Source organism: Mustela erminea, chromosome 5 (assembly GCF_009829155.1).
Source record: "Mustela erminea isolate mMusErm1 chromosome 5, mMusErm1.Pri, whole genome shotgun sequence".
Lineage (NCBI taxonomy): Eukaryota > Metazoa > Chordata > Mammalia > Carnivora > Mustelidae > Mustela > Mustela erminea.
Genome location: NC_045618.1, coordinates 45,804,580 through 45,825,083, shown reverse-complemented (window position 1 = coordinate 45,825,083; position 20,504 = coordinate 45,804,580). Strand labels below are relative to the sequence as shown.

Below are 20,504 nucleotides of genomic sequence, written 5' to 3'. Positions count from 1 at the left end.
TGTATAATGTACCCTCAATCTCTGTGAGAACTCTATTTACATTTATAGCAATGAAAATTTTATTTACTAACACAAAGTTACAAAATAATGGGAAAAATGTTTATTTAAAAATAATGGTCCCACTACAGTAGCAAGAAGCATGCCTACTGCTTAGATCTTTCTTTTCTAGTGTCATTCTCTAATATTAAGAAGCAAGTCTCCTTGGAGAAATGGGCTGATTCAAGCATTAGGGCCAGAAGCATACAAGATGAGTCTACCTCATCTTACAGTGCGAGAAAGTGAGGACATGTTAAAAAATAAAGCACACAAGCACATTTGTATAGGTGCACACATGCACACATCCGTACACACACACACACACACACACACACAATCATATAACAAAGTAATGTGGGAACTGACTGAAAGGGTTCAGTTCAAGGGTGAAGCCAGAACAATATGAGCAAAAAAATAAAGTAGTACTGGATTGGAACCTAAAATATAAAACAAATACCCATGAGTCCACAGTGTTATCTAAATAAATGCCTGAGTAAATGAATAAATGAGAAGAGACAAATCTCCCATGCAAAAGAATTCCAAATAATTTATGTGGATACTCTACCTGCAAGGAAGGAGAGCAAAACTCCCCACTTTTTAGGCTGTGGACTACATACAGTGACTTCCCTCCAAAGGGTACAATATGGAAAGAGAAGAAAAGGGGAATAACTTTATAGTGAAGAACCTGACAAAACACTATTTTAGCCAGGTGATCATGTTCAACATCCAAAGTCATAAATCATGCTTATAATATGTATGCCGATGTAATGTGATGAAAATGGCACTTTACTTCTGTGGGTACTTTCCCAATAACTGATAACCCCAGTCTTACCATGAGAAAACAAGAAGACAAATTCCTATTGTGGGGCATTCTACAAAATACCTGACCAATATTCCTCAAAACTGTGAAGGTCTTCAAAAACAAGGAAAGTCTGAGAAACGGCCACGGCCAAGAGGGGCCTGAAGACAGTTAACAACTAAATGTAATGTGGGACTCGAAATGGGATTCTGGAGCAAAAAAGTGAAAAGTAGGTTAATCTTAATAAAACAAAGACTTCCATTAATAATAAGAATTATAATATACTAATATTGGCTCATTAATTATAACAAATGTATCATACTAATAATAAGAAAAATGGGTATGAGGTATATGGGAATTCTCTATACTATCTTCTCAATTTTTCTATAAATCTAAAACTATTCTAAAAGAATAAAGCCTATTTAAAAAAAAAAAAATACTGGTCCCTGCTGCCAAGTCACAGTGGGATCTAACCTATTTACCCTAAAGAAACAAACGTAGTGATCCAAAGGGGCACATGCACCTGAATGTTTATAGCAGCAATGTCCATAATAGCCAAACTATGGAAAGAACCTAAATGTCCATCAACAGATGAATGGAAAAAGAAGGTGTGGTATATATACACAATGGAATACCACCGGCCATCAAAAGAAATGAAACCTTGCTATTTGCAACGACGGGGATGGAACTAGAGGGTATTATGCTGAGCGAAATAAGTCAATCGGAGAAAGACAATTATCATAAGATCTCTCTGATATGAGGAATTTGAGAGGCAGGGTAGGGGGTTGTGGGGGGTAGGGAAGGAAAATACGAAAAAAGATGGGATCGGGAGGGAGATAAATCATAAGAGACTCTTAATCTCACAAACAAACTGAGGGTTGCGGGGGCTGTGAGGGTAGGCATAGAGTGGCTGGGTGATGGACATTGGGGAGGGTATGTGCTATGGTGAGTGCTGTGAAATGTGTAAGCCTGATGATTCACAGACCTGTACCCCTGGGGCAAATAATACATTATATGTCAATAAAAATAACTCTTAGGGACACCTGGGTGGCTCAGTTGGTTGGGCGACTGCCTTTGGCTCAGATCATGATCCTGGAGTCCCGGGATCGAGTCCCTCATCGGACTCCCTGCCAAGCAGGGAGTCTGCTTCTCCCTCTTACCCTCCCACTTCTCATGCTCTCTCTCTCTCTCAAATAAATAAATAAAATCTTACAAAAAAAAAAAAAAAACCTTTTAAAAAAGAATGGGACCTAACCAAATCAGGGTGGGTGAAGGAATTCAGTAAATTAGACTTCACAAAGAAATAAACACATTTCCCCTATTTTAGGAAACAATTTAGAACCTGTTAACCCAGGTACATAATTTCAGGTCAGCTGTCTCATCATAAGTTTAAGACATTTAAATTTCAAGGTAACCACATCTCCGCATCTCAGAATCAAACACCTCAACAGATATACAGCTAGCAATAAACATGGATGATCTGACAGGAGATCTGTGGGGAGAGAGTGGCTAAAAGTAAAAAATTCAGATAATATAATTAACAGATTAGCTTTGCTTGAAAGTAAAAGCAGATAAAAATCTTTGGAATCTATCACATTCTAAGAAAGAACTAATCACTAAAAAATTAAATCAAATCGGGGCACCTGGGTGGCTCAGTGGGTTAAGTCTCTGCCTTGGACTCAGGTCATGATCTCAGGGACCTGGGATCAATCCCCACGTCAGCCTCTCTGCTTAGTGGTAAACCCCCACCCGCCTGCCTCTCTGCCTACTTGTGATCTCTGTCAAATAAATAAATAAAAATATTTTTAAAATAAATAAATAAATAGATAGATAAAATTAAATTAAATCAAGAAGTATTGAGTCTTGGGCGCCTGGGTGGCTCAGTGGGTTAACAAGGGAATTAAAATGGTACACCAGAACATATCTATTTTAACATAAAAGAAGACTGTTGTGGAGGAACAGAGGAACAAAAATAAGATAAGATTTACAGAAAAAAACAGCACAATGGCAGACAAAAATCTCATCAATAATTACAACTGTAAATGAATGAAACATCCCAATTAAGGAATGATAAGAAGTAACCACAGAGTCTATGACTAAAATAGATAAATGACAAACTAACAAACCTAGGAGGTTTTAGAAGAGAAAGACACAATGATTTGCAAGTGATGAGATCTCAGGGTCCTGGGTTCGAGTCCCGCATCGGGCTCTCTGCTCAGCAGGGAGCCTGCTTCCCTCTCTCTCTCTCTGCCTGCCTCTCTGTCTACTTGTGATCTCTGTCAAATAAACAAATAAAATCTTTAAAAAAAAAGAAGTATTGAGTCTTAGCTATGCATAAGGCATTATCCCTAGACCAGTACTACTCTGTCTCTAGATTGGGAGCATCAACACATCCTGGGGGCCTGTTAAAAATACAAATGGACCTCAGTCCAGATTTAGTGAATCAGAATCTCTGGAGATGAGGCTAAAAATCTTTTTTAACATGCTCTCCACGTGATTCCGATGTACATTTAAGTTTGAGTATCACTGTGGCAGACAGTGTAATCCCTCTATATATGTGGCAAATGCATACAAGGGTCTGGAAGACAGATAAGCAGATGAAGATTCATGTCACACAGCAACCTACCTGCTATATGATTACCAAGCAGCACCAGTAAAGCAAGCAGTCAACCCTCCTCTACCAGAAACTAAGTAGAAACATAGTAGTTAGATCCTCTGAGCTTTTTGCAGCAATTTCAAAGACAAGCAAAAGGGAACAGAAGTCAGAGTCAAGCGTAAATGCTAGTCAGGAGGGAGACATACATAATAATAGAAGGTGTAGTGTATATTCTTATCCAGTGACCCAAAATAGACTAAGTATTGCAGTCCAGTTTGCTTAACATCAGGTTCTTGTTTTCCATGGAAACCTGTGGATTTGGATTTGACTCTTCTGCACTTTCAGACTGCTGTTTCCATCTAGTTCTCACCTATTTAAAAATGAAAAGCGCTTTCTATATCACCAACAAAAGCAATTCAGCAGGATTCATTTCTATACACTGTGCTGCCAAATATAAACCCCATTAATGAACAGCACAAGGGACTAGGGCTTGGCTTGGCAAAATGATTAGAGTGTCAGGAGAAATGTAGCTCTGCAAGCTGCTGCTTTTAGAAAAACGCATTTAACTACAGCCACAGGTCCCTCCCTCCTCTTGCTTCAAAATCAGATGTTCACCCATCCCTAGCATCAAGATGAAGACCTTAGAGAGAAGGCCCTGACAGCAAACCACAGAGGCTGCAGACACATCTCGTTTTAATTGCATCAGCAACTGCAAAGCAATTAATGAAAGAGAGAAAGAAGGAGGGAGCATCAAGGCAAAGAGAAAAGAGACTTGAGCAACCATGTGGAAATATTTCATCTTCACCCCAATGAAAGCAGGTTATTTATGGCAGCTGCAAAGAGCATCAAATCCTTGCATCTGAACTCCCAGGCACTTTCCAGGCAGCAATAAAGCTACATAGTCTAGATTTCCTGTTGCTTACAGTTTTATATCTCCCATATTCCTCCTTGTAGCCACCAACAAAGATGAGGGAGGGAGAAAGCCAACAGATCAAGTGGGTGATTTAGCTATTAAGTCCCCTGGGCAGATTCTATGCTTTGCACAATACTGGGATGTGAGAATCAGTAAATACTAAATATTAACAGCAGTGATTCATCAGAAGCATGCACATGCTAGGCCTAGGGCATGGTGGGGCAGGAACTCCATCAATAAACCTTTGCAGTTTCCTTCTTTTTCAAGCTGTATCGTTATCCTATCATTGAAGAGAAAGGCAGTAAGATAAAAACTGCCAACAAATATCTCTCAGAGATAAATTGAATTCTCAAATGTGACTTGGGGTACCAAAAAAACATAAGCATGAAAGAGAAACGAAAGCTCAAATAGTCATTCAATGCCAAGATTCCAGCTGTCATTTCCACAGTGAACAGGGAACCCTAAATAACATCAGTGAAGGTTGGTATTCTGGGGAGTTAAGGGAGGAAGCTGATGTAAAAATTAGATGGTCTTAACTAGTTCATTTGGGAAATTCCCTAAATAGAATAATGTTCAGATACCCCAGATTCCCCCCACACTCACTATTCAGTTATAAGGACCATAGGTTCTGGGTTTTCCACAACAACCCTGACTAAAAAACTCTACCATATTGTGTCTGGATTTGAGGTTACAAGAAAAAATGGTCATTTTGTATACAGCTTATTCCAAAGCCTCTCGCTCAGATCTTGATAGGACATGGTAATGCAACATATCCAAGCAAAATGCAATGCCAAACAGACAAGGTTGAGATAATTAGGCAGGAGAGAGATCTCTGAGGCCAAGGTCCAAAACTATTTAAAGCTGGACTTAAACTAACCTGGCCTATGTCTTTCTCTATCACAAAATTATTTGTACTCCTTATTAAAAATACAGACGATCATGATTTAAAGAAAAAAGTGTTCCAAGGGACCTCCCAGATGACTGCTGTTATGGGGAAAAAGCAAACAAAAAATAAACCCTTAGAAGTCCTTACCAGATCTGATTTCCACCTACCTCTCATCTCATAACCACTCTCCCCTCCTCACTCGAAACTAGCCCATCATTTTATAAATATTTAGTCAGTGACTGCTACATGCTAACACTGCTGTATGTACTACGGATGCATATAGGTCTGTCGTGTAAAGGTGTTCAATTCCATCCTGTGTAAGGGTTCCTAACTAAGGAAGTAGGAAGAGGCTACAATCCAGATTTATGCTTTGCTAGCTAAGCTGCGGATCCTTGCATGGGGCTGCAGTCTCTTGGGAAGGAGACTTGTTTCTTATTTGCTGAAAGAAGGCTGATGGCCTAAGAGAGGCTCTAGGTTCAGTGACAAATCAGACAAAAATCCCTGTCTTCACGGAGCTCATTTCCCATTTCGTGAGGAAATAGAGGAACCAAAAGAAATTATATAGTATGTGAGACGTTAAGTGTTAAGGAGAAAATAAAAAAGATAAGAAGGAAAAGTGTATAGATGTGTAATTTTAGAGTATTCAGAGAAGAACTCAATGAGAAGGTGACATTTATGTTGAGAACCTTAGCAAATCCATTCTTCTTGTCAGCCCTTTGCACCTGCCTTACTCTCTACCTAGAACTACTTCTGGCACACCTCTCCATACCCCCTCCCCATTTTTATCCATTCCTTTTTTATCTTTCAGTTTCAGCCTAAATGTCACCTCCTCAAAGGGGCCTTCCCTGGCTACCCAATGTACCTAGGCATTCTTAACCAAATGAAGACTTACTATACACAGATTAGAGATTTGAAATCTATTTCTTGATTTAACCTCTGGTGTTTAGTTTCCCATTCTGCAAAATGGATAAAAATAGCACTTAGCTTATAGGGTTGCTGTGAGGATTAATTACAACCACCACCACAAAAATATAATAATAATAATGATAATAACAGCTATTACTTATAAAGCTACATCATGTACTAGGCATTATTCTATGTGTTCTGCATTTATTAACCCACTTAATCCATTCAATTAATATATTTAAAGTGCTTAGCACTGTATTTAGTGCTAAGTAAATAAATGTTTGCTGTCATTCTCATTATCATTTGCATCAAGGGCAGCATTACGAGCAATTCAATTTAAGAATCTATCTAAGCCTCTGCCTGACTTTTTGCTCCACTGAAGGTTCTATGTTCAAAAGTTCCTTATATTCCCTTCTACGATTAATAGCCTCTGGAAGGAATATATGTATCAACTTCAGCATTCACTTTGTGCAAAGTGATCTTTCATTCCTGGCAATGGCATGGACCTTCAAAAAGAAAAAGATATAGGACTGTCTTTATGGATCACAGACAAGAGCTGTAGAACGCAAGTAGTAAGATAGTGTGGAATTACAAGTCAAAAATCCCTAGATTCACTAATTCACAGAATGTTAGATGTTATCCAAATTAATCTCTCACTTTACACATGAATAAAATGAAAGTCAGAGAAAGTAAGTTCTTTTTTTTTTTTTTAAGATTTTATTTATTTATTTGACAGACAGATCACAAGTAGGCAGAGAGGCAGGCGGGGCAGGGGGTGAGGGAGCGATGCTCGATCCCAGGACCCCAAGATCATGACCTGAGCCGAAGGCAGAGGCTTTAACCCACTGAGCCACCCAGGCTCCCCGAGAAAGTAAGTTCTTTGCAGACTTGCCTAGTGACTTACTTATAGTTAGTTCATTACAGACCTGGAACCAGAATCTAAATATTTCATTTCCCAATCTAGCACTCCTTATTCCTCCAGAGAACCAACATTTCAAAGTGGCCATCTGCAAAATAAGGGAAATGAACTTGTTCATAGAAGTCTCTCCTCAGGGGCACCTCGGTGGCTCAGTTGGTTAAGTGGCCTTGCACCCAGCTCCCTACTCAGCAGGAAGCCTGCTTCTCCCTCTGCCACCCGCCCCTGCTTATGTTCCCTCTCTAACTGTGTCTCTGTCAAATAAGTAAAATTAGGGGCGCCTGGCTGGCTCAGTGGGTTAAGCCTCTGCCTTTGGCTCAGGTCATGATCTCAGGGTCCTGGGATTAAGCCCTGCATTGGGCTCTCTGCTCAGCAGGGAGCCTGTCTCCTCCCATCTCTGCCTGCCTCTCTGCCTACTTGTGATCTCTCTCTCCCTATCAAGTTAAACAATCTTTTTTAAAAATTTAAATTAAAGTAAATTAAAATAAAATAAAGAAGTCTCTCCTCAGTCTGTTCTAATACTGTAAAATTCTAATAGGAATGCAACCAAGAAAGAGATTAATACAGTCCAAAACAAATTTCCAACTTGGGGAAATTTTAAACTTTTAACACTAGATCAAAGTTTACAAGGCAACAGGGTTGAATCCACAGGATTCACAGAGCATCAGGTTCATGACAAAGTGATAAAGAAATATAAGACCCTGGGAGGAGTAGAGTTATTGGTGTATGGAGAAACAAACAAAATATTTTGCTACATATGGATAACAGATGATATTAAGGAATTATTGTGTAGTATATATCAGTGGTATTTTGGTTACATTAGCAAATGTCCTCATTTTTTTGGAATGCATTTTCAAGTGTTTAGGAGAGAAACATCTTAATGTTTCAAGCTTCCAAACTGTTCAGCAAAACAAATAAAATACACATATGTAAACAAAGCAAATATGGCAAAACCGTAACAATTACTGAATCTAGGTGGTGGGTGATCATTTTACTTCTCTTAACTTTTCTGTATATTCAAAATTGTTCATTAAAAAAAGGTTCAGGGAGGAAAAATATCTTGCCACAATATAGTCAATTATGTATCAGAAAGCTGTCTTGGTAATTTTTTTTAGATGAAATGCCAGCTCTTTAAAGAAGGTACCTATTTTCAACTGCTAGTCTGGTTGAAAATATAAAACACTGCTTTTGAAATTTTTAAAAAATATTTAAAGTCTGTTTATATTGTCTCTCAATTCTACTTAGCAAGATCCTTTTTAGTCCTTTATTACCTTTTAACTGTATAATAGGTGAAACTCACACCCTCTACAGAGTTTATGATATTTCACTCTTTCTGGGAATCATATTTCCCAAAGCTTACCATTAAAGGCCTCTGTGCTATCAGCAGCTTCAGGCTGCCTGCCATTAAACAGTCCTCACCTCTGAATGACACTAAAGAGAATGGTGACCTCCAGCAAAACTGAGTTACATACTATGAGGCTGTAATACAATCTCTCTTCACTAGCTCTCAAAACCAGCTCAGAATTATTGAAGTGTAATTAGGGTCATCCAAGGTGAAACTAGGAAGAAGGTAGTACTGTCTCCACCACTCCCTACACTGGCAGTTTAGGAACCTCCAATTCTAAACCTTTCCCCACCTGTTTCCTTTACTCACATTTAATTTTAAACTCTATGTCAACTAAATAAATTAATTCTAGGGGCACCTGGGTGGCTCAGTGGGTCGAGCCTCTGCCTTTGGCTCGGGTCAAGATCTCAGGGTCCTGGGATCGAGCCCCACGTCAGGCTCTCTGCTTGGCAGGGAGCCTGCTTCCCACCCCCGTCTGCCTCTCTGCCTGCTTGTGATCTCTCTGTGTGTCAAATAAATAAATAAAACTTAAAAAAATGAATTCTAATTAATTAAATATGTTTAGCTAACGGACCTTTTCAAAAATGGTTAGAATTTCTGGCTCTTAGCTGTCTCTTCAAATCACATTATTCTGAAATACATTACATACATACAATATTCTGAAGGACCCACCTATAGAGTCTCATTTGAAGTTCCTATTAAAACCAACTCCGCTTTTCAGACAGTTCAAGTGAGAACCACAGACCGGTCATGCTTACTTCTTTTTCCATGGCTACTCATGGCTATTTACTGAAATAGAGAAGTCCCTGATTTAATGTATAGGTCAGCATCAAATGAGCACTTTTTGCCCTCCTTACTTTAACCAAAATTCATGGTAAATTTTAAGATGTCTCCCCACTCCTAAAAGAAACTTAGCTCATGGGGCACCTGGGTGGCTCAGTGGGTTAAAGCCTCTGCCTTCAGCTCAGGTCATGATCCCAGGGTCCTGGGATCGAGCCCGCATTGGGCTCTCTGCTCCGCGAGGGGCCTGCTTCCCCCCTCTCTCTCTGCCTGCCTCTCTGCCTACTTGTGATCTCTCTCTCTCTCTGTCAAATAAATAAATAAAACCTTTAAAAATTTTTTTTAAAGAAAAAAAAAAAAGAAACTTAGCTCAATATAAAGGGTTATTATTCTAGTATCATTCATATCTTGGTTCCCTTAAGAGATGATCAAAATTACCACAGTCATTGCTTCAAATGCCCTTGCCAAACCTAATTTTGCTCATTTTCCATTCTGTACTCAGTACTTCCAAAATTAAAGACATTTAATTCATTTGCTAAAATGTTTATGTAACTTAATGTGCATTCTTAGTAGCTAAAGCAGACATTAAGGGTAAATATAAAATAGTTTCATAAATTATCAGTAAAGAACTTACTTTATCCTAGTAAAGAGACAAACACTTAAAAAATTAAGGAACTACTGGATAAAAAGATAAGTTTAGTGAGCAGTACGCACAGCAATGGATCAGTGACAATACTATTATTCACTACAACCTAAATGTTGTAGTTTCAAGTGCTCTTTTATACACCCAGTTTAATTAAACTCAGCGGATACAACAGATTGAAGCCACACTGAAATGTGTATAGTTCTCTTCGCTTGCTCTACAACAAAACATAAAGACCCTGGTTTCCCTTGCGAATATGACAAAATACCAAAGAGAATCAATTCTCACTGAGGGGTGGATATCATTATGCCTGAAAAACAAAACAAAACGCATTTTATTCCAAGTGTTGTAAAAAACAAAAATAAAGCCAAAATAAACCTTCACTATTTGCTCTCATCTTCTGGGTTTTGTTTTTTTTTTTTTTTAAGATTTTATTTATTTGACAGATAGAGACCACAAATAGGCAGAGAGGCAGGCAAAGGGGCAGGCAGAGAGAAGGAAGGGAAGCAGGCTCCCCGCTGAGCAGAGAGCCCGGAGTGGGGCTCAATCCCAGGACCCTGGGATCATGACCTGAGCTGTAGGCAGAGGCTTCAACCCACTGAGCCACCCAGGCGCCCCTGCTCTCATTCTTATTGTTAATGTCTTCCTTACAAAGCCCCCCAACTTAAATAGGAACCAGAGAAGCAGTAATAACACTCAGCATGCTTACAGCTCCTCCTATGTGATCTAGTGCTAATAGTGGATTTCATTACTTGCAGCTTCCCTGACCACAACAGCTCTCTCTTCTCTGAGAGAATTGTTGTGAATATTACTCATCTGGCTTATAGACTGTTTAGTATACTTAGTCATCTTAATCCTTTTTATAAGTATAAGTCATCCCTTTCTTCCAATTAGATAATTAGTAATTGCTCTTTCTAGGCAAACACACACACACACACACACACACACACACGAAGTTGCTGCTCACGTTAAGATTAGATTTTTGCTGGTTTCAACTTCTGAACTACAAATTCAAGTTACAGTTTACTTAGGTTATTACAAATAAACAAAGATTGTAAATCCCCTTCCTATTTGTCTAGCCCCATTAGTTAAATTTGAGAAATTTAACAGAATTATACAAAGTTATCTCAGCCAGGAAATCTAAGAATGTGTGTGGCTGTGATACAGAGGGGTTATTAGTAATATATGAGCCCAATGTGGGTGTCATATTAATGCCTCCATCAAATTAAATGATAGAGGCAGCCAAGCATTATGGTAAAATGACCAACTTTGAAGTCACACACAGACATAGGTGATAAATCAAGTTATATTCATTTCTAGTTGTGTGATCTTGGGGAAGTAAATGTTTCTAAGCCACAGTTTCTTCAAATGTAAAATGAGAATAGTCACCACCTCTTGTCAAGGTTGTTGTGAGATTATCAAGATAAATTGTTGCCTGGCAGAGTCTCCTTTGAAAGCACTCAAAATAAATGACAGTTATTATTACTAATTACAATGACTTTCAGGGAACAGAATTTTTACATTTATTTGGCAACCAACATTTATCAATATCCTTGGTATTATGCCAAAATAAGAATGAAGAGTGGATCTTGGAGTATGAAAGGACTGAACTGAAATTATTAGACTTTTCACTAGGATCTGAGATGTATTCTCAGGAGTTTCCAAGAAATTTGGAAATGTGTAAAATTCAAAAGGATAATTCAGATGTCAGATGGTACATTAATAAACATAATACCAAATTTTTCACACAGCAGGATGTATACCCTCATCTCACTGAAACCTGAACTCCAGTTGTTAAGGCAGCTTAACAAAACGAATGGCATGCAACAAGCCTTCTCTGAAAAATAATCTAATGATTTTCATCCTCACAATACCCAAACACATCAGTGTTTAGTTCCTGGTTCTAAGAGGAGAGAAAAAACAATGTTAACATTGATCAGTTGTCTAGGATAGGTTTTTGGCTATAAGGCCTTCGTACGTTATTAGTTTGTCATTAGATACCAGCTCAGGAAGAGCCAGGAATGAAAACTACTATGAAAGAATCCATTTTGCATCATAAAAAGGGAGTTAGAATACAGAAACGTTACGTCTCTAAGCAATCCAATCTTACTAAGTAGCATTATTATTTTTTTCAAGTTTAGATTTAACCTATTTCAGTTTACTATGTTAAGACATACAATAAGAAGGTTGGGCAATGGGGCTTAGCAATCAGTGGACAAGGACCAACACTCACAAAGATTTCTCTAGAAGACAAAGGCTGTCAAACAAGGAGACAGCTTGAAAAACTGGCAAGTGGTATTACACAAATAAAATAAGGTAATGGGTTAAACTATGAATTACTGGATAAGTAAGTAAAGGAAATAGGTAATTAGATAAATAAACATGGAAGAACAGGTGGCTGAACGAGGAGTAAGCCAGGTATTAGGGATGGGGAACCAGGTTGAGAGGCTATTAAGTGCTGAGCTTTAGCACTTAAAACGCACATACTATGGGAATACCTGGGTGGCTCAGTAGTTAAGTGTCTGCCTTTAGCACAGGTCATGATCCCAGGGTCCTGGGATCCAGACCTGCATTAAGCCCCCTGCTCAGTGGGAAGCCTGCTTCTCCCTCTCCCACTCACTCCCTCTGCTTGTGTTCCTCTCTTACTATGTCTTTCTCTGTCAAACAGATTAAAAAAAAAAAAAAAAAAAAAAAGCCATTCTATGGATTCTAGTCATCTTTGACCGTTTCTATTCCTTGCTTCCCTAATCCAATTATTTAAGAAGTCCTGCCAATTTCTCTTTCATAAGTCATTTATTTCTTTTGCCAAACATCACACTTTAAAAATCTTTTCCATCTCTTGTTCTTTTCCCGACCTTCTCTCAAACAAGTGTATGTCTGCACAGAGATGAGCAGAAAATTTAACCGATAAGCCTGTCAGAAAGGGGAGGTCCCTGAGTTTTCTGTGTTAGAATCTAAATAACGAGCATGAAAAAATATTTCATTTCCAGAAATAGAAAATCAGGGGTTCCCTGGGTAAGAGAGGAAATAAACAATGAATAAATAAACTCTATTGAGATGGAATAGCATCTGATGGGTTGTGGAAAAGCCAAAGGATCCTTCCTTGGGAAAAAAAAAAAAAAAAAAACACTAGGGAAAGAGGAAGGGGATTGAAAATATGTGGCTACTCTAGATCCAGCACAGAGATGTAACAACTCATATGGCTACAAAAGCTCTAGTTTCCTCTACTCTGTTTATCAAAACCTTATTCTCCTCAAATGACCTGGTTAAAAGGCCATGTCCTGAGAGAGACTTTCTGTAAATTAAGCAAGCCAGAATTAATTTTTTCCTCCTTTATAATCTCGTATTTGAACTTCCATTTAATTGAATTTATTCTGCTAATTTATGTTATACTATTATTCTTGTGGATACTGCTATTATCTTACATCACAGAGGGGGATAAACAGAAGCAAGAACTAGAATACTAGGGTGCCTGGGTGGCTCAGCTGGTTAAGCAACTGCCTTCAGCGCAGGTCATGATCCTGGAGTCCCAGGATTGAGTCCCACATCAGTCTCCCAGCTCCACGGGCAGTCTGCTTCTCCCTCTGACCTTCTCCCCCTCATGCTCTCACTGTCTCTCTCTCAACTAAATAAATAAATGAAATCTTAATAATAATAATAATAATAATAATATATAAAAATAATAATAATAATAATAAAAGTAGAATACTAAATGAGCTATCTATGAAGGCACTCAGTAAACTGGGAAAGTCTAAACAAATTCATTTCTTCTGTTAATATTTACTAAACAACTACTATGTGCCAAACATAAAAGTAGACATGGTCTGTGTTCTCATGTAGTTTATATCCTTGGGGACAATGGGAAATGTTAGCAATTATTAATAGAATTATTCATTCATGTTCATCTTTCCTACTAGTGAAATTTCCTAATAGTGAAATTCTCTAAAAGGACATACCTTTTTTTTTTTTTTTATTCCCCCTAACAATGACCACTGCACCTAGTACACAACAGGTGACAAATATCAGTACTGGCAATACTTTACACAAAGGCTTTTCTAGTGCCGAGTCACAAGGTCCCTTCTAAGGGTCTTGACTTGGGCACCAGTGTTCTCCTTCTTGCTACAGACCCTAAGCCCTCAGCCAATCATCCTTTCCCTTTAACTGCTGCTACTCACCATTTTATCTTTGAGGTTCTCCCCCACTCCATCCCTGGATGATTAACAAGGTCAGATTTTGGCTCTCTGTTTTTCATCTTCATGATACAAGTCTCACTAGTATCGCATTTTGATTCCATCTTAAGCCAATCTATCTTGTCTTTCCAAAGAGACGTTGCAATTAAGGCAGAAAAACAAGCACTTTCTTGCTCTAAAATGAAAAAAAATCTACATTTTTGAAGCTCCACACTAAAATAGTTCATAAGGTTAGGGCCCACCGTGGGAATTATCCTCTCTGGGAATTTCTTCATAGCCAAAGCCAAAGGGGTGAATTTAACTGCAAATACATGAATTTCCTCAGATACTAAAAAGGTCACTTAGTACAACAGCCTGATTTCAGACTGAGACAAAAATAGGGTGAAACAGAAAAACCTTAAATTCTAGGGTGAAGGTCCACATGAAAGACTTGCTGACTAAAAGGGAATGGTTGGTGACAGTGGGGAAAAAAGCCATACTTTCAAAAGAATGAATCTGAGCTATCACCAAGAGCCAGAATTTCATTTTTACCAAAAAAGTCAGGAAGAACTCTATTTAATACTAAATTATGTTTACTGAATGGGTCTAGATTTTAGGTATAATTATCCTATTTCCTCTTTGAGGTTTTTTTTAATCTTTAATGTTTTATAGTCCCATTGTAGGTCTTATTTGTTATAAACTGCACAAAATCCTTTTTCTAAGCAAACAGGACACAAATAATTAAAAATTCTCACAAGTGGTGAATAACTTTAAATATATATTAAATCTAGTCAGTAGGAAAAAAATTAATAGACCGAGGTAATGTTACAACCATTAAACACACTGTATATAACATCTGAGTACTGGTCAACATTATGTCATGAGGCTATAAACACATTAAATATATTTGTATGCCAAAGACTATTAGTATTCAATATTAGTGGCTAGGAGGGAAGGATAAAATTTATATATTAAAGGGGCTTCTGGGGGCGCCTGGGTGGCTCAGTGGGTTAAAGCCTCTGCCTTCGGCTCAGGTCATGATCCCAGGGTCCTGGGATCGAGCCCCGCATCGGGCTCTCTGCTCAGCGGGGAGCCTACTTCCTTCTCTCTCTGCCTGCCTCTCTGCCTAGTTGTGATTTCTCTCTGTCAAATAAATAAAATATTTAAAAAAAAAAAAAGGGGGGGGGGCTTCTGGCTGACTCTTGGTTTCAGCTGGGGTCCTGATTCTGGAATGGAGCATGGGCTCCATGCTCAGCTGGGAGTTGGTTTGAGGATTCTCTCCCATTTGCCTTCTGCCCCCCCCCCCCAACAACCTCTCTCTCTTTAAAAGAAACAAATCTTAAAAAAAATTTGTATGTTAAACTTTTAGTTAGGTTTTGAAAACTGACCTTTTTTAAAAAAAAAAAGATTTATTTATTTATTCGACAGAGAGATAGCACAACTAGGCAGAGTGGCAGACAGCAGGAGAGGGAGGAGCAGGCTCTGTTGGGCAGCGACTCTGACACGGGACTCCATCCCAGTACCTTAGAATCATGACCTGAGCCAAAGACAGATGCTTAACTGAGCCACCCAGGTGCCCCATGGGAAACTGACATTTATTTAACATTTCTGTTAAAAAATATCTGATGGTTAAAGTTAATGTATAAGAAGCATTTAGAATAATACTTGACATTTAGTAAGTGCTACTGTCATTATTGACAGATTAGAAATTCTAATAAAGGGCTCATATAAATTATTAAATCCACAAAGTCCCAAAAATAAAACAAAAACAAAAATCAAAACAGAATTCACAAAAAATATAAACAGGTATAAAGCATTTGAAAAATTACTGAACCCGGGGCGCCTGGTGGCTCAGTGGGTTAAAGCCTCTGCCTTCGGCTCAGGTCATGATCTCAGGGTCCTGGGATCGAGCCCCACATCGGGCTCTCTGCTCAGCAGGAGCCTGTTTCCTCCTCTCTCTCTCTCTGCCTGCTTCTCTGCCTACTTGTGACTCTCTGTCAAATAAATAAACAAAATCTTTAAAAAAAAAAAAAAGAAAGAAAAATTACTGAACCCTATTATTCTACTTCAAAAAGCCTACTCAAGAAAGAAAATAAATACAAACACATATATGTATCAACATGGCCACTTTAACATTATTTGTATCTAAGAATGTATCCATAACAAATAAATGCAGATTAAACTGCCTATTTGAAGAATCCAGAAAATTTATTTACAAATAAAAAAGCTGAGAACAGCCCTAAAAGTTTAACAGTAGAAAATTAAGGAATGGGTAATTTATGATACATCCTGACTCCGGAATATTTAGCATTAACCAAAAAATGTTTACAGGGAATTTTTAATGAGATAAAAAAGATAAGTTAAGAAAGCAGCAGGAGGTCAATGGTACATAGCAATAGCATATAATAAGGGACATTATGGTTATTACTAGAGGTGCCCAGCTGGCTCAGACAGAAGAGTGTGTAACTCTTGATCTGGGGGTTGTGAGTTTAAACCTACGTTGGGTGTGGAGATTACTTAAATAAATAAAATCTTTAAAAAAATGGTTATTACTACATGTTGGATTATGAATTTTTGTTCTCTATACTTCTCTGTGTCTTACAAGTTACATATATAAGCACTGGTCAGCTTAACAATAAAAAATTAAACATTTTTAAGGTGGGGATGTCGGGGTGGCTCAGTTGGTTAAGTGGCCAACTCTTGATTTTAGCTCAGGTCTCAATCCCAGAGTCATGAGCTTAAGCCCCAAGTTGGGCTCCACGCCAAGTGTGGAGCTGACTTAAAAAAAATTAGGGGGTGGGGTATGCCTGGGTGGCTCAGTTGGTTAAGCATCTACCTTCAGCTCAGGTTGTGATTCCCAGGGTCCTGGGATTGAGCCCTGCTTTGGGCTCGCTGCTCAGCAGAGAATCTGCTTCTCCCCCTTCCTCTGTGCTCTCTCTCTCAAGCAAAAAAATTAAATCTTTGAAAAAATTTTCTTTTAAGGTGGGGGGAAAAAAACAATCTGAGGATTCTACTCTGCAGAGAACAGGAGACACAATTAGAAGTCCTACTAAGTAATTCCTATAGTAATTCCTACTACAGTTATTATTACAAAGGTATATGGCACCATGTCTTTATTTTTTAAAAGATATTATTTATTTGAGAGAGAGAGAGGTGAAAGAGAGCATGAACAGGGGGAGTGGCAGATCCTTAACTGACTGAGTCACCCAGGGGTCCCAGCACCACCTCTTTAAGATTTAAAAAAAAAAAAAAAAAAAAAAAAGTTGTCCCCAAGTCAATGGCAGTAAGCTGTATGGCTGGCAGTAAGCTCAAGTGATAGTTTTAACTCGCAGCACACCTCCAATAAAAATATCTTTTTAAAGAAGAACAAGCAGCGAGGAAGGATGAGACAGTAGTGGAGGGAAAATACATACTTTATCCTAAGTTAAGATTTGCACGAAAAGTCAGCAGGAGGGAAAGAGATCTTTTTTTGTTTTTCTTGTTTTAACCATGTACTAAACATACTTGGTTTAGCCCCAACAGTCCATATCCCTCATCAAATAAAGAAAAAATGATCAAGGCATAAAATTTTTCATAATGCCTTTTATCTCTATGAACATTGCTACACCATGGATTCTGTCATCATTCTGAAATGCCTCACCTTTAGGATATTAAATGACAAAATTTCTCTAATCATAATCCCATCCCCTCTCTCCAGGCTTTTGGTCCCTTACTTGGGAGCCATTAGAGCCATTAGAGGACCCCAGTACTTTGATCTCTCAGTCATATTCCAGGTTCACCCAATACTTCCCTTGCCACTCAGCCTGATTTCAAGACCAACCATTTAAATTAGGATCTCACTATGGTGGATTTCATAGACCATAAACTGGTTCTGAAAAAATATATAAAAATTAAGTAAAAAAGGACAGTAAAAAAAAAAAAAATCAAACACCATCATCCATCATCATAATTTCATAAAAGAACATTTAAATACCAAAAGTAGGAAGGTCATTCTTAAAGGAGTATAGTCCCAGAAGGAAAAAAGAAGAAAAACAAACAAAGAAGGGGTGACTGGGTGGCTTATTTGGTTAAGCGTCTGCCATCAGGTCATGATCCCAGAGTCCTGGGATGTAGCACCAGACATTGCGCTCCCTGCTGGGTGGGGAGTCTACTTCTCTCTCTCTCTCTCTTTGTTCCTCCCCACTGCTTGTGCTTGCTTAGTCTCTCTCAAATACATAAATAAAATCTAAAAAAAAAAGAAAGGAAAAAGAAATTTGCCCCTATCTACACCAACCTCCTCTAAGGCCACTTACAATAACTGAATGGACTATATAGGAGTAAGTGGATGGGAGGCATTAAAAACTTAACTTAGAGGAGACCGCTAAATAATCGAAATTAAACATTTGAAAATTTGGAAGGAGAGATGGAGAGAGATCAATGGTCCTCAATCTATTTGACCATAACATACAGTGAAAATTACAAATGGGTCTCCCTGTTTCCACCCCTGACAACCTTCAGTCTGTTCTTAACACAGCAGCTAGAGGGATCCTGTTAAAAACTGAATGATGAGACTTTCACCTCCGGCCAAAACTGAGTACCAGGATGAGATTTACCCTCTAACCTGAAACAAAGAAAAAGAAATATGAAATGCTTTTCAAGATAATGGACATCAAGAAATGCTTAAGACTGAACACTTCGGTGGCTCAGTTGGTTAAGCATCTGTCTTTGGCTCAGGTCATGATGCCAGGGTCGTGAGACTGAGTCCCACATAGGGCTCCTTGCTCAGTGGGGAGCCTGCTTCTCCCTCTCCCAGCCAGTCCCCCTGCTTATGCACGCACAAATGCACACACTTTCTCTCTCTCTCTGACAAATAAATACATATATACATACAAATCTTTTAAAAAAAAAAAAAAAAAAAGGAAAGAAATGCTTGTGATTCTCTCTTCCTCTCCCTCTGCTTCTCCCCACTGCCCACTCTTTCAAATTCTAAAATAAATAAATCTTTAAGTAATAAAAATAGTGATTCCCAAAAGATAAGAAACAAATGATTTAAGCTCTACAACTGTCCCACCTGACTGTCTGAAAGAATTTCTAGGCTGTTCTGTGAGGAGGAGTAACCCAAACAGAACCAGCAGTCTCCGAGAATTGAGAACAAACAGCTGCAAGTTTAGAGAGGGTCAAAGAGCTAGAGTTTACAGGGCAAAGTATAACAAAGGAAAGCACTGCACAAATTCTAGAGATCTACAAAAGGTCCCCTTCAAGTTTTCAGCTGAGTAGTGTTCAGCACATGTCTGTGAAGGAACAATCTAAGGCTGAGAAGAGAAACTGTCAAAAGTAATGAGAAAAAAAATACCTGTATCTCACACAGGACAGGAAATAGTGCCTGCTCCTACCACCAGAGAGGAAAACATCACCACACAGAATATGTAGGTGCACTCTCACCTCAGTGCCTTTGCACTGCTATTTACCCCCCACTCCTGCCCTTCCCTGGACATTTTCCCTCCAGATACCCTCTTAACTTGCTTCCTTATCTCCTTTAAGTCATTTATTAAATGTCACCTTCTCCTTCCACTCCCTCCCAAATCGCCAACACATCCTTCTCTGCTTTTTCTCCACAGCACTCATCACCATCTAACACACTATACATTTATTTTGCTTATTGTCTGTCTCTGTTGACTAGATTATAAATTCCATAAAGGCAGGAATTCTTCCTCTAGATTCTTTAATCAATTACTTAAAATCCCTATGTTACAGTTTTAACATCTGGACAATCTCTAGGTCTGGTTGTATATGTGTTGCTTCTTTTGTGTGTATCTTTAATTTTTTATTGAACTAGATACTATGTCTAAAAGTAGAAACAGAGGAAAATAACATTTATGCCTGGAAATAAGCACATCTGTTTCTGCCAGGACATTAGGGTAAGGATCTGAATCAATCTAGTGTATAGGTGAGCTGGCTTTGATTTTACTGTTGTTTTTGTTAGCTTCAGTGCATCATAGCCTTCAAATTCTACCAGTGCTAAACTGACAATACCTTGTATTTTAGTGTGAGGAATGGATTACTGGAGAATTTTTCTGAGAGTTGTTGTTTCATCCTCAGTTTTTAGTAGATCTTTTTTTAAAGATTTATTTATTTGAGAGAGAGAGAACATGAATAGGGAGAGGGAGAGAGAGAATCCTCAAGTAGACTCCCCACTGAGCATGGAGTCAGAGGCAGGGCTGGATCCCAGGAACCTGAGCTCATGATGTGAGCCAAAATTAAGTTAGCCACTTAAGCGACTGTGTCACCCAGGCACCTCTCAGCAGGTCTTATTTATCTGTGCATAGAGCAGGTGTTTGCTCATGTTCTTGCCCCCCGCCCCCAAGGAGTAGACTGACATTGCTTATTACTTGGGGGAAAGACTAGGGATGGAACAAGATTCTCTTGCTCCAGGTGTGGCCTTAAGCAGGCCTTATACACCCGAACCTCAGGTGTAGAAGTTACCCAAGGGCACGCAACTTCTGTTTCCTACCCTATGCAAGATCTATATAGCTCAG

The 20,504-nt window shown here is 38.6% G+C and overlaps 1 protein-coding gene across 2 annotated transcripts in view; it reads right to left on the bottom strand.

The window, feature by feature from the left end:
• Positions 1-20,504, bottom strand: part of ZNF609 (zinc finger protein 609) — a 226,580-nt gene that overhangs the window by 120,077 nt on the left and 85,999 nt on the right. The window lies entirely within an intron of this gene.